The sequence below is a fragment of the Protopterus annectens genome, chromosome 14.part0 (assembly GCF_019279795.1).
Source record: "Protopterus annectens isolate FY-2018-M chromosome 14.part0, PAN1.0, whole genome shotgun sequence".
Taxonomy (NCBI): Eukaryota; Metazoa; Chordata; order Ceratodontiformes; family Protopteridae; genus Protopterus; species Protopterus annectens.
In genome coordinates, this window is record NC_056748.1 from 762,112,425 (window position 1) to 762,133,709 (window position 21,285).

A 21,285-nucleotide genomic window follows, 5' to 3' on the forward strand; every position below is an offset into this window, starting at 1 on the left:
TAGGAGATTTGTTCAAAATAATGATATGTTACTGCATTAATGTTAAGACTTTGTATTGATTTTTATCATTGAAAAAAAGGGCTTTTACTGAATAATACTAATGCCTGTATTTTAAAATGGCATTTTCTGTTCACAAGATATTTATATTTGTTTAGTTTTTGTTTCTAAATTTGATAAAAATGCTAGGAATGTAGAGGTGAAAGCAGACTGCTAGAGGTGTGACATTCCACATGCAATAGGTGTGAATGAATTAACATATACCCTCTTAGGTTTTTATAAACAGAGAGCTACCACTACATGGATTTAGTTGTCTTCATTCATGCCAGAGGGGCACTTAGGAGGTTTTGCCTCTACTAAACTTGTTCGTCCACATATTACCATCTAATACACTTCACAAACATTACTGTCGATAATTTGGCCTCTAAGATCTGCAAGTATTCTGATTTCTAGTATAGCAAAATATCTTATCAAAGAATTTTGAAAAACTAATTTCCCTAATAACGTTTAAGCCCCTATTCCATCATACTCTTACTATCAATGTCCTTGAATGCGGAAAATGTGGGCAGCTTAATGTAATGTTTTTTTCCCTCAAAAACTTGTCCAGGTAACCTAAACAATACTGCTTTGATGCTCAATAGGCATGATTTCAAGAACCCACATTTCTTAATCCCTTCTTTATTGTAGAGTTTCTCTTTCCAGACTGTATCAGTTATCTCACTCCTTTCTGTCAGAATCAAACAAATCCAACTGCTAAGTACTTCACTGTCCATTAAAGCCTGTTTGCCCACTAAACCCAATTTGTATCGTATAAAAATTTCAAGAAAGGACTTAGTCCCAACATCTTCCTCAATATTTTGTAAATAGGCTTACAAAGTCAGCATAATTGCCATCTGACCACATTTCTATGCTTCAGGTATACTCTGGTCTGATTCATCTCCAACAGAGCAATTAACATGGTCATTCCTCCTAAAGTCCTAGCTACAGAAAACAACATATTGCTTAGCTTCTTCTTTTTATTTTAGTAATTTGATATTTTGTGCCCGTTAAATATCTCCTGAGAACATGTATAAATTCATACACTGCTTTGATACATCTAGTTCATGTTCTTGCATTTCAGTTTGTATTATTATTATTATTATTATTATTATTATTATTATTATTATTATTATTATTATTATTAGGCTATATACCACAAGCTTTAACTTCAAGATGTTAACAGAGAGAGTGTGCATAAAATACATGTCTGTAAACATCCTGTTTGTCTTTTAAACTTCAGCTATGAAGCTACCACTATTACCAAATCTTCATTTATTAATGCAAATTATTAACAACCAATGAGCTAAATATATACTTCTGCCTTACCCCTTATTTTCTTCAAGTCTGGATTTTAAATGGCATTTATTTAGAGATTTTCACAGAAAGAATTTCCTTTATCTTTCATTATTGTCCTCGGGTTAACCCTTTTTAAGTAATCAACTGCAGAATCTAAGTCTACAGAAAGCTATATAGAGTCTGTGCACATGTGTGTCTTTCTCAGCTATATGGTATAGGCAGAAACCTGCATCATTCATTATCCAAATGCACAAACAAAATTTATAAAAATCTGATACAAAATCTGTGTATAAAAATGTCTTTTTCTCTATTATATTATCTACAGAATGAAAATTGCATCTATGTTTAGGCACAGCCTGAATAGACTTTGTGAGCAACTGTGTGTGCTCAGCATCAAAAAAATTGAAGGATGGATATTTGCAATTTCTAGCACTTGGAGTAAGGGATGTCACTTATATGCTCATAAAGGCAACAGAGCTTGTACAAGAGATTGAAAAGTACCCTCATATTTTAATTGATGATCTACTCTCAAAGCCACAGTAAAATAAAATAGAGGCCAGTAATTCAACATGGAACATAAGGTATCCATGCAAAGGAATGGGCACTTCAGGAGTTAAAGAAAAAAGTGGAAGAGTATAGCCAGGAATACAAGGAAGCTAAAAAAGTAGTAACAAAGGCAAAACACAAAGGGCCAGATTCAATAAAGCCTACACTAAGTGTACAAGATATGTATTCAGTAAAAGTCTTATCACATTTTTTGGGCTTTCTAGTCACTCAGAAAGATTACAGTAAGTGTACATGTAGTGTACACTTTGTGGTAACCTTTATTAATCCCTGTCAATATTTAAAGCTGCAAGAATCAGTAGGAAAACAAAAATTAGGAGGAAGAAGGTGTGCATTATGTGTCTGTTGTGTCTTCACTCAGAACGGTGTACACTTAGTATACATTTTATTGAATCTGAGAGAAAGATGTAGCAGATCTTTAACTAGATTTGTTCATAGGATCATAGGTAGGTACTAAGTTATCGGCCCAAGGGCCTACGTAAGCCTAGCCAACAAGGTTCCCTGGCTTACGCTACCCAAGAAAGTTAATTTCCTGTGTTCCTGTTGAGCAGAGTCACAGAAGTGATCCCCTGGGTGTATTTCCTATTTCCCATCCACTCATCAAGATTTTTCTTGAAGAGTGCTAATGAGGAACATTGCTTGACATAGATGGGTAGCTTGTTCCAGAGTATAGGAAGTCTCTGGGACAGGAATCTATCCCTCCAGCATGTTCTGTTTATTGTGGTGACAAGGTTTAGGTCCCTAGAGTGTGTAGCTCAGAGAGATTGGGATTTCTTTAAGTGTAGCATGTCCAACAGCTCTGGGTTTAACATAGCTTTAAATGTTAGGCAGAGATCTCCTCTGAGCAGGCGATATGCTACAGAGTAAAGCTGGAGTTTTTTGAGACGGCCAGTGTAGGGCATCTGTTTTAGGCCAGTAATCCTCTTAGTGAGGTACTTCTGTTAAAGTGTTAACTATTAATTCTGGATATTTATCTTTTAAATCTCTATGTGCTTTAATGGAAGTCTGCATTTCAAATCCGTATCTCAAACATTCTGTAAATATGTATCCAAAAATTGTTTTCTGGATTTCATATATTTATCTTTGCATACCCTGTGAGTCTATTTTTAACTTTGTCTTGTTTGTCTTTTCGGCTTTTCCCGCTTAGGGGTCACCACAGTGGAACTCCGGTCCGCTAATGATTGGCAGTAGATTTTTATGGTGCCAAGTTGCCAGCCCGGCGCCCAACCTTCAGCGAAGGCACGCCCATTTACGCATGTCTTTCAGAGGCCATTCGACCATGGGGAGGACATGCAGACTCCACACAGAAGGCACTCCAGCTGATAATCAAACGGGAGAACCTCTTGCTGTGAGGCAACAACGCTACCGCTGTACCACCGTGGCTTACTTTGTCTAATGTGCAATAATTATTAAGTAATGTGCACTGTATTCTGTCACAAATGAAACCTGACATTATGGTTTGAGTATATTAAATAGCTATTACTACTTATTTTTTAGGTTATTGTATAACTTATCTTGATAAGCCTGTTACAAATAAGTCTGATACTTTACCCTTAAAACTAATGACTGAATAAAGTGAGTTGTGATGTAATTCTGCAAAGTCTGTTGTGAATATATATGCATACTATTTGTGCATGTTGTAGCAACTTTCAAGTAATGCTGCTAGAAGTCAGTCATGCTAAACATTTTAAATAACTAAATATGGGTGTTATATTCTGAAATCTGACTAAAACTGACACTAAAGTGATACCTCTTCATACTGAACATCTAGCATACCTTTATATAAATGTTATATTCTGGAGACTAACTAAACTAAAATTAAAGGAATACTTTTTTTCCAGTAGCATCTGAACACAGTTAAAAGCAGAAACTAAAATCTGATACTGTTATGCAGTTGTCTGAAAACATAATTTGAAATGGAAATTCAGCTTAAAATACTTTATGTTGTGGCATCTCTAATTGCATGAATACACTTTGTCAACTGTATTTGCACTATACTTGCTTTAACTCTAAGCTAGTCTGCATAAATGCACATCTGCTGTATATATATATATATATATATATATATATATATATATATATATATATATATATATATATATATCCTAACTCTAAAGAATACTTTTGTTTAGATAACTGAAACAAATTTACATAAATTCTGTTAGCGTAATGTATATGCACTGAATGATCTACACAGATAACTACATTATGTTTAAAGAAACATTGAAAAATGAAATTTCACTTATGGCATTTCTGTTGATCTTGATACATGAATAGACCAACCCAGAGCTTGCCAAAAAAGGTGTCGTCATCCCCTTTGGGAAAAACTCAGTTCCCATGAATTACCACATCGATGGTAGTCCACTGAACACAGAAGGCGTTATAAGAGATCTGGGAACACAGGTTGACGGCAACCTCACGTTTGACCACCACATTGCCACTGAGGTCAGAAAGTCCTTCTATGTGACACATCTCATTACTAAGGGTTTTGCATCCAGGAAGAAAGAGGTCATTGTCTCCCTCTACTCCTTCCTCATTAAGCCAGTAAAAGAGTACAATGCCCCATTTGGCATGTACCTCACTAGACACCTGCAACAACTGGAGAGGCTGCTAAAGTACCTCACAAAGATGATCCATGGCCTTAAACAGTTGTCCTATATGGACAGACTCATAAAACTCCAACTATTCTCTGTCTCATATCACCTACTTAGATGCAATATCTGCTTGACTTAGAAAGCCATGTCTGACCCAGCTCTGTTAAAAATGCTACATCTAAAGAAATCCCAATTGCTCCACACCACATGCTCCAGAGACCTCAACCTCATTACCACAATCAGCAGAATATGCTGGAGGGACAGATTCATAACCCAGAGACTGTCCATGCTATGGAATAGACTACCCATACATGTCAAGCAGAGCACACTGGCCCTCTTCAAGAGAAATCTTAATGAGTGGATGGGAAATAGAAAATTCACCCCGGGGATCACTCCAGTGGCTCTACTCAACAGACGCACTGGGAACTAATGTCGGATGGCATGATGCCAGGGTAATCCTATGAGCTAGGTTTGTAAAGGCTCCAGGGCCATTAGCCTAGTACACACCTATGAACCTGTGAACAGTGCCCCTTTGGTATGTACCTAACCAGGCATATCCAACAACTGCAAAGTCCACAGAGGTTCCACAATAAAAGAATACAGGGCATAAGTAACATATCCTATGCAGACTGCCTGACATTCCTATCCCTGTATTTCATCTCCTACAGGCTGTTGAAGGGAGATCTAAGCCTGGCATACACGGCATTGTCAAACCCCACTCTGATGGACCTCCTGCATATCCACAAAACAAACTACCAGAAATATCCATTCTAAAGACTTAAATCTTGCCTGTGATATAAACAGGACTGGCTGGAGAGATAGGTATGTATCCCAGAGAGTACCCTGTCTCTGGAACAGGCTCTCCATTCATGTGAAGCAGAGTTCCTGCCTAACCCAATTCAAGTGCAAGTTGGACAACTGGATGGGCAACAGGAAATTCATCCCTGGTTTGGCACATATGTCTCTAATGGAATGAAAGGTAGATCTCAAGCTATGGGGCCTAAAGTCTGTCAAGTGGCCAAGGACAGGTCTGAGGGTTGGATCTGATACCCATCTGTTGAGAAAGGATGAAAGCAGACAACACAGATGCAGAGTTATGGGGAGCACATAACTATAATTTTTCTTTTATGTTAAAGGTGTTGTAGGATCCCTGGACAGAGGCAACCTGTAAATGGTTCATCTCCCAGGCCCGTGTTTACACTTATCAAGGGTACCAGAACTTGTCAGAGATTTGGGATGCATGGCTTGGCTTAAAAAGGCCCTTGTGGTCATTAGCCTAGTAAACACCTATGAACCTATGAAAATAGACAGTTCAAAAGATGTAATAGAACAACATCGTAAGCCTTAGTCTATATTGTCCCAAGTGACTGCTGGCTATTGGTAGAGCTGCACTAGAGTCTGTCTGTCAGTCACTATATAAGTTGCTCATACAATTAGGCCTTCCAATTCCCTCAAACCTATCTTTGGTACAAGTATAGGTAGCAGATTTAACCATTTTTTCTAAAAGTATTGAAAAACATGCATTCTGGAATACCAAACTGTAAATTATTCAGAATTCACTTGATTTTATAGTGTGTCTTTTTGTAGCAAAGTCTGAAAAGCACAAAAAAGAAGTATCAGGTTCTTAAAATAACTGCAGCTGTAACAATTATAAACCGATTTATATGTCTTTAGCATTATTTATTGCCCTGACTTTATATACATTTATAATCTGTTACTAATAAATTATTGTGGGTCTGTAACCAACGTACTACAGTGAAATTGAAAGAATAACATCATTACTGAATTAAATGGGAAAACTAAGTGGCATTTTTCTCCTTGTCATAAGCTCAAATGAAACTAAAGTATTAATCTGCCATTGTACTAATTCTTCAGCATTTCTTTCATTAGTGCACATTTAGAAAATTAATCTTAACTGCTGAATTTTATTACATTTACTCTGACCCTCAGATCGTAACTCATACTATAAGTTTTTCTTTAGTGTGTAGTTATATGTAACTACTGCCTTATATGTTGCTGTTCTTTCAGCTAACATAATGTAATTATTTCAGTATTTCTGAATGCTACAAGAGTTTATCATCACTGTCCACAATTTTCTTTGAAGCCCAAATCTTCAGATAAATAGTAAGAACTGTTACTGCAAAAAAACTGTCACTAATAATGTTTAACTGATCTTTAACATGCTGTTTTATAGCATGCAGTACTGTCTTCAATTTAGCTCAATGTGCTGACCTGTAATCTGATAACTAAGTTATGTATGTCTGTGCCTCTAGTGTGCTCTGGTAAACAGCAATTCCTGCATGAAATGTGTAAAATCTTGAACCACAGAAAGTATGCTAAGAACTAAGCCAACACAAGAATGGAGAAAGAGGGGAATGGAATTTGCTGGAGAAAACTGCCAAAAGAACCAAGATTTTGAAGCAAATAATTAAAAAGGAAAAGGGAAGAGAATGGGAAGAAGCCAAGAAGACATTTGAACTTCAGGCTAGAGACTGCTTTCCCTATCAGGGATTGATATCTGAGTATATGCAAAGAGAAAGGAATAGGGGAATCCTAAGTGAAAGACCTGCTCTAGTAGAGTTTTTAATTGAATTGAGAATAGCAGCTGCTTTTAAAAATGGATAATTAGTAATGCATGTAATACTGCATGATAACTACAGGAATAAGAAAAGTTTGCGAAGAGAGATGGGATTAGCAATTAACAAGGAAACAGTGAGAGAACACATTTATGGCTCCCAAATATGCAACAAAGTCTAGAAGATTAGGATTTTTGCCTGAAAGTTTTTGAATAGATATTTTATACCCCAAGCAAAATCCAAATATTTTTTCCTTAGGTAGACAGCAAATGTTGGAGGTGTAATCAGGAAGAAAGAGGTAAATGGGAACATATGTTTAGGGAGTGTAATGAGTTTTCAGACTTTAACAATTTCCTACAGAGTACTATGTCAGAAATCTTGGGTGAGCAAATGGGTGTAACTCAGGAAATTAGTTTTTTGAGTTATGATAAACAATCTGAATTGCCTAGATATAGTACATCCTTGTTAAGTTTAATTCTGGTGGCTGCCAAAAATACAGTTGCTAAAAAATAGAAATCAAAGTCTAAGCCAACTGTATTTGAAGTATCTGTTATTGTAACAGAGATAAAAGAACAGGAAGTGGGATCTTTAGGAAAGGGTAAGAGCAAGTTAAATAGCTGAATTGTTGACAAATAAAAAAAAGAGTATATGTGATGTATAATGTCAGCAACTGGAAATATGTTAATATGATTTGTTTTCTTTTCTATAAGTGTATGTTTGCCCATGTCTTAAGTGATAAATAAATGTGTTAAAAATAAAAATAAAATGCGAACCACTTACATATATACATTTACTACTAGAACTAAATGGACTTGTTTCACAGCTTTACTTTTCTCTTCTTTACCAGTATGGGAAGTTTCCTCATACAGTAAATTACATTGTGCTCTTTCTTTATATGGAATCTGAACTTGTGGCTGCAAGGACAGATAATATGTATGCTGCATTCTTTTCTTGCATAGGATCTGAACCTTTGACTGTACTGTCATTTTAAAAAAAATTAACATTGACTTTAAATTCTGCACCAAGTCATCATTAAATATCTATAAATACTCTTTGTGTCACCAGTATAGACTGCATTGGGGACAATTCCAGTGCAGAGAAATTCTTTATCTTGGTAATGTATAGTCATGGCTACCAAAGTGGTGTTGAACTTTAATAAGTTATTGACCATCCAATTCAGCCTGCATCCAAGTATCAGCAACTAGATTGTTTCTGACAGACACATACGCTTTAAAGAGGGAGAGGTACAAATGTGTGTCATAAGTGTAGCACCGATATTGCAAACCTCACTCTTGTCAATGAGCTAATTCCTGTAGTCCCATGTACTGGGTTTAATTCACTTCATCTCCATTTGCCTACTTTGTGACTCTGAGTAAGTCACATAACCAGAAAGTGCTTCTATGACACCCCTAAAAAGGGATACTTATGCTATGCATAGATGCCTAGTTCACAAATTCATATACAAATTATTACTTAATTGAAGTTGGTCTATATTTATCCAGATCAGATCAGATCAGTCCTTCTAAAGGACTGGCGTAGACCCTAACAAAAGGACAAAAATATTTGTTGGAGAAATAGACAAAGTATATCCAGCTAAGATGCAGCAAGTCTAGTTGGAAAAGAATCCATTCCACAAGTACTAGCACCCATTCTGGAAAAAAGACTAACAAAACTATCATAATCAGGAATAATAAACTCACACCAGTTCCAAAATGGTGAACACCTTCAGCTGATTAGCTGAAAAGTGTTCATCCAGATAAAGGCGGTCAGTCAGACTGGTGTGAAGCTACCTGTGACATCCGGCTAATATCCCACTGGACTGCCACTAATAATGTGACATCTGGTTAATAGCCCACTGGACTGCCACTAATAATGTGATGCCCTCCACTTAAGACCCAGGTCAATAATTAGGGAGTCTCAATCTCACAACTGACTCCAGTGTGGGCATGTCACGGAAAACGCCATACCACAGAGCACACAAGTAAAATTCCACAATTTCCCTTAAGAGTATAACAGGAACACACTCTATTTCCTGGGACTGGACTATATACCTCTGTCTACCACAAATGCAATCCCTTATTACACCATTTAGGGAATGTGTTCCAGTTTAAGACCTCTGACTCACTCACATTCAAAATAAATTTAAATCTCAAACACTTTAACACTTATGGGAAGCCTGACACAGATTTCCAGCTGTGTCCTCTCCCCAATACAAATGGTAAATGCTGCCACCAGAGTCAGACAGGTATACATGCCCTTCAAAGGGTGACCAATTATTAAAAATTAAATATCAAAATAAATGATAGCTAAGACCAGAAGCAGACAGGCATTTGAGGTGACCTGGGGAGCATCAAACGGGTATAAATGCTCTTTAATCTGTAAAGAACACACTGATTGTCCGGCCACAATGTAAAGTAATGAAAAACATTTACTAATAAGTAAAATGACTACAAGAATGTAAATCAATAACTTTCAATAAACAACCGAATTCAATCACTAGAAATGTAAAATTAAACTGTAGGATAGAAGTGCATAATCTTAGAAAAAATCTAGCTAAATAACTAAACTTTCCTAATCTAACTAGAAAATACTGTCCCTGGTCTAATCTAAAACAAAACAGCAAGGCAAAAGCAGGCTTACAGTTTTGGTGAGTCCTTTTTCTGGGTATCTTTTGCACAGCACTGTAACTGACTGCAACTCTTCACTAACTTCTGCTCTTAACTAACTGCTCAGCAACTGACTCCAGCAGTCTCTTTTATATAGTCCAAGTAAAAAGTATCAACTGTATTATTTTAAAAATAACAGCCAGCTGTTTGAAAAAGTTGTTTTTCCTGTCAATCAGCTGTTCAAATAATCACCTAGCAACCAGGAACATTCAAATGACATCACCTAATGATCAGCTAATCCTCCATAGACAGTTTGAACTTTAGAATCTCCTTCACAAACATGTGCAATTAGAAATGTATCAAAACACTGACAGATTATTTAAACATTTTGTATGAACAGGAAAATACTCAACATATTAAAACTTATTTACATTTTCACAATTAGACATGCTGGCATTCAGTGCAAGTTAATCTGACAATATACACAAATCTCCTGCCAGACATGCTAACACAGATGACAGTTTTTTCATTTTCTTCACACTGTCTGTGTTGTACTCCTGAGGGGTCCTTCTTATCCCACATCGCTGAAGTTCATGCCATGCCTAATTAGACTCAAAGTGTACAAGGCCTGGGTGTAGAAAGTCATGAGAAGCACTAAAGGTCCTCACTTGCATCATCAGCACTGTCAGCACTGAAACGTCTGTGATTGCTGGTATAAAGTACAAATGACAAAATCTTGGGTAACTAGACTAAAGTTCCTGCATAGCATCTGACCCTCGTTAAGGGATTCTACCATAACTAGCCAACTATAAAGTCAACCAGTAGTGATCTGACCTGTATGCCTGATTCTGCCCATTTCATTTGTTATTAACAACCAGCTGGAACACTAGTTCCAATGTATGCCCATATCCCTGGTAGCAGAAATAACCTGAGTAAACCATAATCCCTTCATAATACAAAGCAATTCATTGATAAGTGTTTCAGTCTTCTCATCCACCCATACATTGCTGTCACCCAGAATTACCATGTAGGCAGTGTCAACACTAAGAATGCAAGACAGTCTGTGAATGTTTGACAGAAAATCCTCCCATTAGTGGATGGAGGCACATTTGGAAGAACCTAAAGTTTGCTCCTCCACCCAGGGAAGGAATTGGTAGCTCCAGTCCTAGTATTTTTCAGATAGTAGTTAAACAATGGACACTAGCTATCCATTCCTAATTATGAACTAGCCTAGGTCTCTACACTGAAATACTCTTGGGACACTGTGGCCTCAAGACATGAATAGTATTTGCCATTGGGTTGTGTTTCCATAATATAAGTCAGGTCAGTATCTTAGAACAAGTTCATAGGCTCATGCATTGTTACTCAGCTAACAAAACACTAGGGCCCTTACACACCTAGCCATGTACCCCAAATCCAATTGAATCCCAAATACCATGGGTGTCTATATGGGGTAGGGCATATTAGTAGGGAGGTAACTAAGGGATTTGTTGGGGGGGGTGTTAGGGTAATACTTTTCCTATTGACAGCCTCTGTCCATACATGGGAGCCAGACCAGGGGTAAATACCATCCAAATGTCAAGGTTTCATTTGAATAGGGTCAGGAATGAGCTCTGTTTTACATGGATTGTGAGCCTATTCCATAGTGCAGGGATCCTTTGAGACATGTATCTGTCTCTACAGCATGTTCTGTTTATGTCACAAATGAAATTCAGATCCCTGAATCTATGGTTTCTGATGCTGTTTGTTTTGTGCATGAGCAACAGATTCATCAGAGCTAGGTCTGAGGAAGCCCTGTAAGCAAGGTAAAGATCCTCTCTCATCAGCCTGTAGGAGAGTGAATACAGAGACAGAGCCTTTAGGCAATTTAGGCAATCAGTGGAGGATATAGTGTACATGCCCTGAATTTTCCTGGTGAGAAACTTTGTGGACTTTCGAACTGGTGCAAGTGTCTGGTTAGGGTCTATATCATATATTCGAAATTCCAAAATGTCGAACACCATATGTTCGAACTTGGAATTTCTAATATTGAAAACATCGAACGGGGAAAAAATTTGCTGTTCCAAGAAACATACACACAACACAAGCACACCAAAATAAATAAACCACACACATACAGTTAACAAAACCCAACCCCACACTAAACCACACATACATTACTAACTATCCACTTACCTTAACCCGCACCCTAACCCTAAGATCTGTAACTCTCACACCACAGTGGAGGAAATAGCGAAGCCATGGAACGGCCCACCGAAATCTTGCCCTAGGTAAAATTTCCATGTTCCGGGGCTTCGCTATTTTCACCATTCGATATTTTGGGTTCTATGTTTTCACGTTCGGCATTTTACCTCTTCAGAATTTTGATTTTGAAATAGACCCTCTGGTTAGGTACATGCCAAATGGGGCATTGTACTCAATGATAGGTCTGATAAGGGCCAAGCAGAGTGGTACTATAACTTCCTTGGGCCTGGATGCCATGCTCTTACCTATAAGATGGGTGGCATAGAATGATTTTCTTACTATCTTAGTTACATGATTTCTTGCTATCTTAGTTACAGATTGCTTTGCACATATGTTCTCAGATCGCTTACTACAGGGTTGACTCTTAGGAGTGCTTTAGCAATGGAGTACATAACTTGGGTTAAGAGTTTTCCAAAGGGCATTATAATGCATTTTTGGCATTGAGTTTTAGGTCATGCCTTTGGCATCAGTCATTTGTCTGTATTAAAATCTATTGCAAGATGTTGGTGTCTTTGGGAGAATCTGTAATACCTCCCAATTCAGTCATCTGTGAACTTGGTGAGACAGAATCCTTGAATGTTAGCCTCTGAGAAGTAGATGTCAAACAGGACTGGGCACAGCACAGAGCCCTGGGGTACTCAGCTGGCAAATGGTCTCTTGGTGGAGGTGATCTCAGAAAGCCTGACTTCTTGGGTCCTATCTGTGAGCCAGCTAGCAATCCAGTAAGTTATGTAGGGATTTTTGCCTAGCTCAAACAGCTTGTCAACAATACCTGAGTGTGATTTTGTATAGAATGCATTGGCTAGGTCAGGATACATAGTATACACTGTTTTACCATCATCCATCACTTGTTGATCCTCTAAAAGAAGTCTGCCAGGTTAAGTAGGCATGGCCTTCTCTTAACAAAGCCAAACTCAGATGGGTCCAGAGTGTGTATAGGTTGGCAATGACCTTGTTTATCATTTCCATGATAATTTGTTCCATGGCTTTGATAATGGGTTGTTAGAATGATGGGTCTGTAGTTCCCTGAGTCAGTTGATGGTCCACCCTTTTGGAGAGAATAACTGTTGTGGTCCTCCAGTCACTTGGAATATAGCCAGTTTCAAGGCTGTAGTTGAAGACTGCCTCAAGTGATCCTGATAGGTTGTGGTTTAGACTGTTCAGGAGGCAACCAGGGATGTTTTGGGACCCACAGAGGTGGTATTCTTGACTTTAGTGAGTGATGCCAGCACCTGGTCCCTAATAGATGGGGGAATAATGTTGGAGGAGATTTCACCCACATAAGCTGGGTGGAGAGGGGTGAAGTTTGAGCTGAATATGACAGCCAGTAGATTTGCTATGCCACCCTTATCTGTGAAGGTAGTGCCATTCACCACCAGTTCAGCACACTACTGTGTGAAGTTCTGAACATAGCTGAAGAAGAACTTGAAATTCTCCTCAGCCTGTGAGGCTGTCCTGATGTCAAGGCTGGCCTTGTTGGACTTAATTCTTTAGTTGTATAAGACAGTACTTTTCTTTAAGGGAGTTGCTCATACTGATTTTGGCCTGATTTTTATTCTTATTTTTTCATTTTGATATATACCCTGTTGAGGTGAGAATACCATCAGTGGGGTTTCTTTTTAGTGTTTGTTTTTGGTTTACATCTGGTAGGTACAGCAGCTGCTCTGCAGCCATTCACATATTTGCCTGGGGACTCTGAATAATTTTGCACAGGCAGATGTGGTCTCGAGGGTTAGAGAGAGCCTTGAAATTTGACAAACTGTCACCTAATAGGATGTATTTGCCGCAGAATAGTTCTTAACTGTTACTGGTTTATCTGGGTTTTTCAGGCTGAATTTTACTTCAAAGGAGACAGATTTGTAATTCAACCTCACTAGTGAGGATGTGACATGGGGGAGGGGGCATGCAGCAATCTCCCATGTTGATGAATACCAGATTTAGTATGTTTGATCCACTGGTTGGAGCATGTGCTATCTGTTCCATGATGTTTGCATTAATAAAGTTCAAAAAACCTTAGACCTGTGAGTTTGAGATAGTGAAACTTTCCCAGTCTATAGAGGGGTAGTTAAAGTCACCCATAAATATGGTGTTTGGTTGGATGGTGAGCACCTATATTACATTTAGATGAGTTGTGAGAGTCTAGGGGCATATATGGTGACCTGTAGCTATCTATGATATGGTGGGGGACCTTATTTATGGTGACTTGCACATGGATTAGCTCCACGGTATCATCCTTGTTAAATTACCTAGAGCTATATTTGCTACAAATGTAGATCAAGACAGAACCACCTTTGTCACCAGTCTGTGCTGTTGTTTATCTAAACGTTTGGAAAGCACTACAGCCTTGCACTGCTGGCATACAGTGAATGTTTGGGGTGTAGTTATTGGCTTAATCTGTGTGCTGCTTATTGAGTGTCACTCTGACATGCATGCCATACGAGTAGCATTGCTTCCACTTCTAGAGCTTTATCTCATATATTACAGCACAACATCCCAAATGGGCATTTGATCTCAGTGTGGGCCACATCATATAGCAATTTGATGCCTCTAGCTTACTCTGCCAGGAGGGATGAAATGAATTTCAATAAGGAATTTTCACTTTCTTGCAGAAGTTACACTGAAATGGTTAGATACAGTGTAGAAGAAGGTTATAGTGACGTTCTGAGACATGATTATCTCATGTAAAATACGAAAACAAGATAAAAAATTATTGTAAAAGCCAGTCCACCAGTATTATCCTAATCTACAAATCACACAACATGTAAAACAAAGAGCAAGTTAACAAAAAGAGCATGCTAAAACAAGGAAAGCACCTGATTTTCATCAGCTGCAAACAGAAAACAAGAAAATGTCTTTTCTCACCAGCTTAATCATTCTACCAATGCAGATGCTTACCCTTGCCAAAGAAAGTGTGAGTTGAGACCTTCTGTCTTATGGCCTGTGTTTCATTTCTCTTAGTGGCCAGTGTGATAGTGCATCTTTCCTACTATCAACATTTAGTAGAGGCAATGCCATCTGTAGTAAACTGTGGGTGCTAAAACATGAAATGGTACAGTAATGGTGACAGCTGGTGGACACTGATAATAAAGTTGTCATGCTTGTTTTCCCAGCCACTTTCCCAAATACAGCATCACTAAGGTCAGTGTGTAGTCAGTAACACATTCCTCTTTCCATAAACGGCATTCCAAACTTCTAACTTTTTCTTCCAGTCCTGACGATAGTGATGAGTGGAAAACTGCCCAAGATAGATACACATATAAAGTTAGAATTAACCTGAGGGGTCTACTCAACACACCAACACCTTGTGTATTGTCAAAGCCAGTAATTATACATGGCAAGTGAGTGAGTAATGACTTATGGAGGCTCAATACAAAATGCTGCTTGAGAGCCTTTAGACTTAAAGACCATCAGCTGGTTGAGACATGCAGATTTGTTCTACAGTGAGGTGTTGTGGTGACTCATTTTAAACATCTGAAACATTAAAAATCACACACACATACACACACACACACACACACACACACACACACACACACACACACACACACACACACACATGCACACACAACTTGCAGGGGCACTATCATACTTATTGTAATTAGCACTGCACACTTATTTGTTATGGCTGCTTTGAGGATCGTTACACAGAGTGTCTAAAGCATTCCTTTTTGCTGAGGTTGCTGCAGGAGAAATTCCCCTTTCTTATAGTTTGGGGACACAGAAGGTGAAGTCCTGTGTATGACACTGAGAGGGGTTTCCCCCTTGTAAATGCAGAATTTAAACTACATTTAAATTACTTTTTTTAATTTAAGTGGATTTTGAATCCCTAACATGGAATCTTTATAATATAATTTGCTCCCTTGTTAGGTGAAACATCCTCCAGTGCAATGGCCATATTTGAGGAAGCCATCATCAGCAAGGAGGAATTATCCTAATCCACTACACACATTCTGAGACACTTAGAGACACTATCATAGGAAGTCAGTAGCCTATTGGCTCTGAGGCTCTTACAAGCCTAGCCAAGAGTTTAGCCCATGTTTAGACAAGTCAGCACCTGATGGCCTGTCCAGCAGGGACACAAGTAGAATCCCAGGGGTGTATTTTCTGTTTCCCATCCAGTTATCCAGGTTGCACTTAAAAAGGGTTAATGAGGTACTCTGCTTGACGTGGAGAAGGAGTCTATACTACAGATGGGGGAGTCTCCGTGACACAAATCTGTCCTGCCAACAAGTCCTATTGATGTCACAGACCAGGTTGAGGTCACAAGTGCAGGTTACTTGAGTGGAGCTTGACTTGCGGATATGCAGCAGTCCCATCAAGACGGGGTCTGAGATTGCTTAGTATGTCAGACAGAGTTCACCTCTGATGAGTCTGTATAAAACTGAGTAGAGGGACAAGGCTTTTAGCCTATCTGTGTATGGCAGATGTTTGAGGCCCTGGATTCTCCTCGTGAGGAACTTCTTTCGTCTCTCCAGCTGCTGTATGTGCTTTGTGAGGTACATGCTGATAGGGTGTTGTACTCAATAATGGGCCTTATAAAGGAAGAACATAGGGATGTTATGACCTCCTTGTCCCTGGATGAGGTACCCTTATGTATAAGGTGGGCCATGTAGAAAGCTTTGCATAAACCAGAAGCAACATAGTGGTCAAAAGTCAGGTTCTTATAAACCTGGGTGCCCAAATCCCTCATGACTGATTGCATGCTTAGGATGTTGTTATTAATGTGATAATTTGTGGGGACGTCACTCTCCCCAAAGGGGATGATGATGCATTTTTTTTGTTATTCAGCTTGAGGCTATGTTTCTGGCACCAGCCATTTGTTTGGGTAAGACCCTCTTGGAGGATGTCCACGTCACTAGGAGAATTGATGACAGCACCCAGCTTGCAGTCATCTGCAAACTTGGTTAGCCATAGCCCACTGGTCTTGGCCTGCACCTTAGAAAAGTATATCCCAAACAACAGAGGCCCCATGACCAATCCCTGGGATATGCCACTTGTTGCGATTCTACTGCTTGAGGTGGCTTCCCCTATTTTGACTAGGTGAGTTCTATGAGTGAGCCAGTTTGCTACCCATCTGGTAACATACGGATTGATGCCTAGTTGAGAGAGTTTATTTATTATGCCAGGGTGGGGAATACTGTCGAAGGCTTTGACCAGTTCAGGGTAGGTGGTGTGCACTGTCTTCCCCTCGTCCATAGCTTTGGTGACTGTCTCAAAGAAGCTGACCAAATTTAACAGACATGACCTCCCCTTGCCAAAGTTAAACTGTGTGGGATTGTGTGTTTGGAGGTTGCCAATGTCCTTGTTAATGAGATCCATGATAATCCGTTCCATGGTCTTGCAGATCAGGCTAGTAAGGATGATGGGTCAATAATTTCCTGGACTGGTGGATGCTCCACCTTAGTGCAAAGGGATGGCAGTGGCTGTCCTTCACTCAGTTGGGATAAATCTGGCACTCAGGCTTCGGTTGAATCGGGTGCCTAATGGTACTGCATGTTCCTGCCTGAGTTCATGTAGGATGCAGCCTGGGATGTTATCAGGTCCCACAGAGGCTGCATTTTTTGCCTTTGAGAGAACATTGATGACCTAGATATAAGGGGAAGGCGGCAGGTAGAGGGCATGTCCTGATTTACGTGTGGGGGGGACAGAGGTGGTGAAGTTTTTCTGAATCTGTCAGCCAGCAAGTTGCCTATATCAACAGCATTTGTGTATGTGGTGTCCTTGACCACCAGTTCTAAGCAGATTTGGGTGCTTTCTTTGAGACTGCAGACATATGTGAAGAAAGCCTTATGACTGTCTCTAGTAGATTTGGACTTGATGTTTGCTTTGAGGGATTTCACTAGTGCTCTAATTTGCTTGTTCAAGCTAAGGAGTGATTGCTTCCAATTGAAAACCTGCTTCTTCTTGGTCCTGGACAGCAATTTTTTCCTTTTGTTATATAGTTTATTTATTGCAGATGTCCACCAGACAGGTTCACTCTTCCTTGCGGAGGATGATTTTGTCCTGTTAGGTATTCCTGATTCCATGCATCTATATACATTCTTGTATAGTACTTTGGTGTAGTTTTGGACATTGGTGCCAGTTCCTACAGAGGGAGAGGGAGCTGTGAAGCTGTTTATACAATCTCTCAGGAGGTTTTAATCAGCTTTGGAGAAGTTTTTTTTGTTTGACGCTAGCTAGAGGTGGGTCAGGAGAGAGGGTGACTTTGAATGTGACCACTTTATGGTTGGATCTTACCAAGGAGGTTGATACTGTAGGGATGCTGCAGTGGCTACTGATGTTGGTTAATACCAAGTCCAAGATATTATCACCTCTTGTGGGGGTATCAGCTAGCTGTTCCAAGGCATTTGCGTTGACAAAATCAAGGAATCTCTGTGCATTTGTGTTCTGGCATGAGTAGTTCTTCCAGTCTGTGTTTGAGTAGTTAAAGTCACCCAGGATCAGGGAAAAGGGTTGAATCTTGATAGATTCAAAGAGGTCCAGATAGGTGGAGTGGGCATCTTGCATCAAATTTGGGGGCTGGTAGCTAGCTATGATTTGAATAGGGGTCTTGCCAATGGTTAACTGCACCTTGAGTGTCTCCTGTGTGCTATACTGTTTGACCAGCATGGCGGTGCATATGTCTTTAATATATATTGAAACCCCACCTCCTTTAGCTTTAGTGCCCACATTTTGGGGTCTGAATGTATGATAGGTTGAGTAACCAGGTAATGCTGGGGTGCTCTCTGCTGCTTTAAACCAGGTTTCTGTGACTGTGCCGATGTCTGCATCTTCCATGGTTAAGAATGCTTGCAATCAGTGCAGTTTCATGTTTAGACTCAGCATTTAGCAGCATGACCTTTAATTTGTGTTTTGTAGAAATTTTTATGTTGCTAGTTTTGACCTCATCACTTTTCCTAAACAAGCCCAAGGGGGAGGCAAGACCCTTTACAAGAAGCCTGAAGCCCAAGTAAGACAGATGCAGACCATCTCTGGCAAAACATCATGGTATGTTGATCATATCTTCCCAGGCTGTCAGGTACTGGATGCCCTTGTAATGACATCAGAAACTAAGCCAGTTGTTAAAGTCAATCATTTTCTCTTTATATTGTGGCATCATTCTGGGTGATGGTAGAATGCTGCTTAAGGCTAGGGACATACCCACCTGGGACACATATTCAGCAAGCTCAATCATGTCTCTCTTCATATAGTCCAGGGAGGTATATCTCAAGTCATTCATGCCAACATGGACATGACAGCAACATAGCAGTAGTTGTTGAGAGACTTGAGTGCATATGTGATATGGCAGATTCTAGCACCTGACAAACTAACTGTGATTTTTTCCTTATCCAGCTTGGTGAGAGGCACATGTGTGTCTCTCACAATGGAGTCTCCTATGACTAATATGTTGGGTTTATGGTTTGGCCTTAGTGGCTGTGAGACACAGGTGTGTGGACTATGCATGGTATGTGGTGTGGAGGGTTGTGGAGATCGCATGTGTTTTTGCTTCCAAGGTCTCCTTTGTTTGGGTATGTTTTTGTTGAGAACCTCCACATATGTGGGTATGTGTTGTGTAGGTATTGGTGGTGTTTGAGGTGTAGTAATTCTGTTGACAACCTTCTCAGTGCCAGATATACTGGCTTGTGAGGTAGAGAGCATAGACTTTACTTTCCTAATGTAATTGCATCTCTCACAAATTGTGGCTATATATTGATAAAGTCTTTAGCATGGTATTGATACACCCTAGCAATAAATAATGCATACATGGTAGCAAGCAGCTGGCATTTTCATGAAAATAAAGCAATGAGCAATCTCTACTGATGCATATTAATTGAAAAAGAGATGAACAATGCAGATGTATAAGAATATGTAGGCCAGCGTGGCACTTGATTTTGACTTCAGCCCAAACTATAAAACCAGTCTGTGCATATGTAACAGTTTGCACATTCATAATGACTCTGTCAGGCTCTCATTGGTTGTTTCTGTTGTCAGAAAATCATAGTGTGGTCCCGTCTTCAGACAATGATTGTTTTCTCGGAATATGCACTTTTTTTTGTAAATTTTTCAAATCTTTTTCTCTCTGAGGAATGGACTTAGGTGACTTTGTTCATGTTTATGTGTTACAATGTCAGATCAACAGCTGTTAAAACTATTGTACTGGCAGTTATCATTCTACTGTTTAATATCTACGCCCCGAAGGCAGTGGGTTCTATCTATTCAGCAGACATGTAATTTCATATTTCATGAATGCAGTGAATCACTGCATAGGGAGAGGTGTTCTTTAGGTTTAGTCTTCTGATAAGATGTTATACTGAAAAACAGTCCAATAACAGCTCAAGTAGATGTTAAAAATTCCACTGCTTTTATTCAGTGGACAGTAGAGAAAATTCCCATTATGCTGTGTACAAATGTCTCATATTCATTTTAACAACCATCCCAGGTCACATAAAAATAAAGAATGAGATGATCTTTTGGTGACTGTGATTAAAAGTATAACTAGAACACCAAAATATTTATGCATCACGCTCATGCAGCACTTATCATAGCTGTCTTATACAGCTTAGTTCTCATTCAGGTCTCAGCAGGTGGGCTGTGCTGTAGATAGACTACCAGTCCTTGAAATTGTCTGTAGGTGCTTCTGCATGCAATGTATGTATGGGTGTGTGTGTGTGTGTGTGTGTGTGTGTGTGTGTGTGTGTGTGTGTGTGTGTGTGTGTGTGTGTGTGTATACATCCCGTGATGATATGGCACCCCTTTCAGAAAAAAGACTGGTGCCAGCTCTCCCATGACCCATAATGAGATTAAGCAGATACTCAAGTAATGAAATGAAAAAAATTATTTGCAAGAGATCTATGCTAACTCATTTTACCATTTAGAATATTCAGAAATGCTAATAGAAACATTGAAAAGTCTCACTTTTATCTCGGGCAAATTGTTTATGAATCTGCATGATTTTTATGTCATATCACCTATAACAGGTTGTTATGATGTCAGGCTGCAAGAGAAGATGCATGTCATACTGGGAGGTGCAAGACAGCTTGCCTACTTGACAACATACTTTATTTCATTTGCAATTATTTAGGAAAATGCTAATAAGTAATTTCATTTTAATGTCAACTGTTTCACTTTCATGTAAAAATCATAATAAGGATAATATGCAATCCGAGATCTGTAACTATCAGAAGGATAATAAGGGAATCTTAATGCTTTTTTGTTTGCATGCAATAACAAGCAAGTCAAAGTAAGAGAATCTATGAAATTAAATAATGGCTTTATTGATTTATTAACTTATTCATTCATTCATTTAGTTAATTATTTTGTTTACGCTTTGTTGACATGTTTAGTCCCACTATTTTCATGGGACACCCAAGATGTGGCTAGGAAAATTTG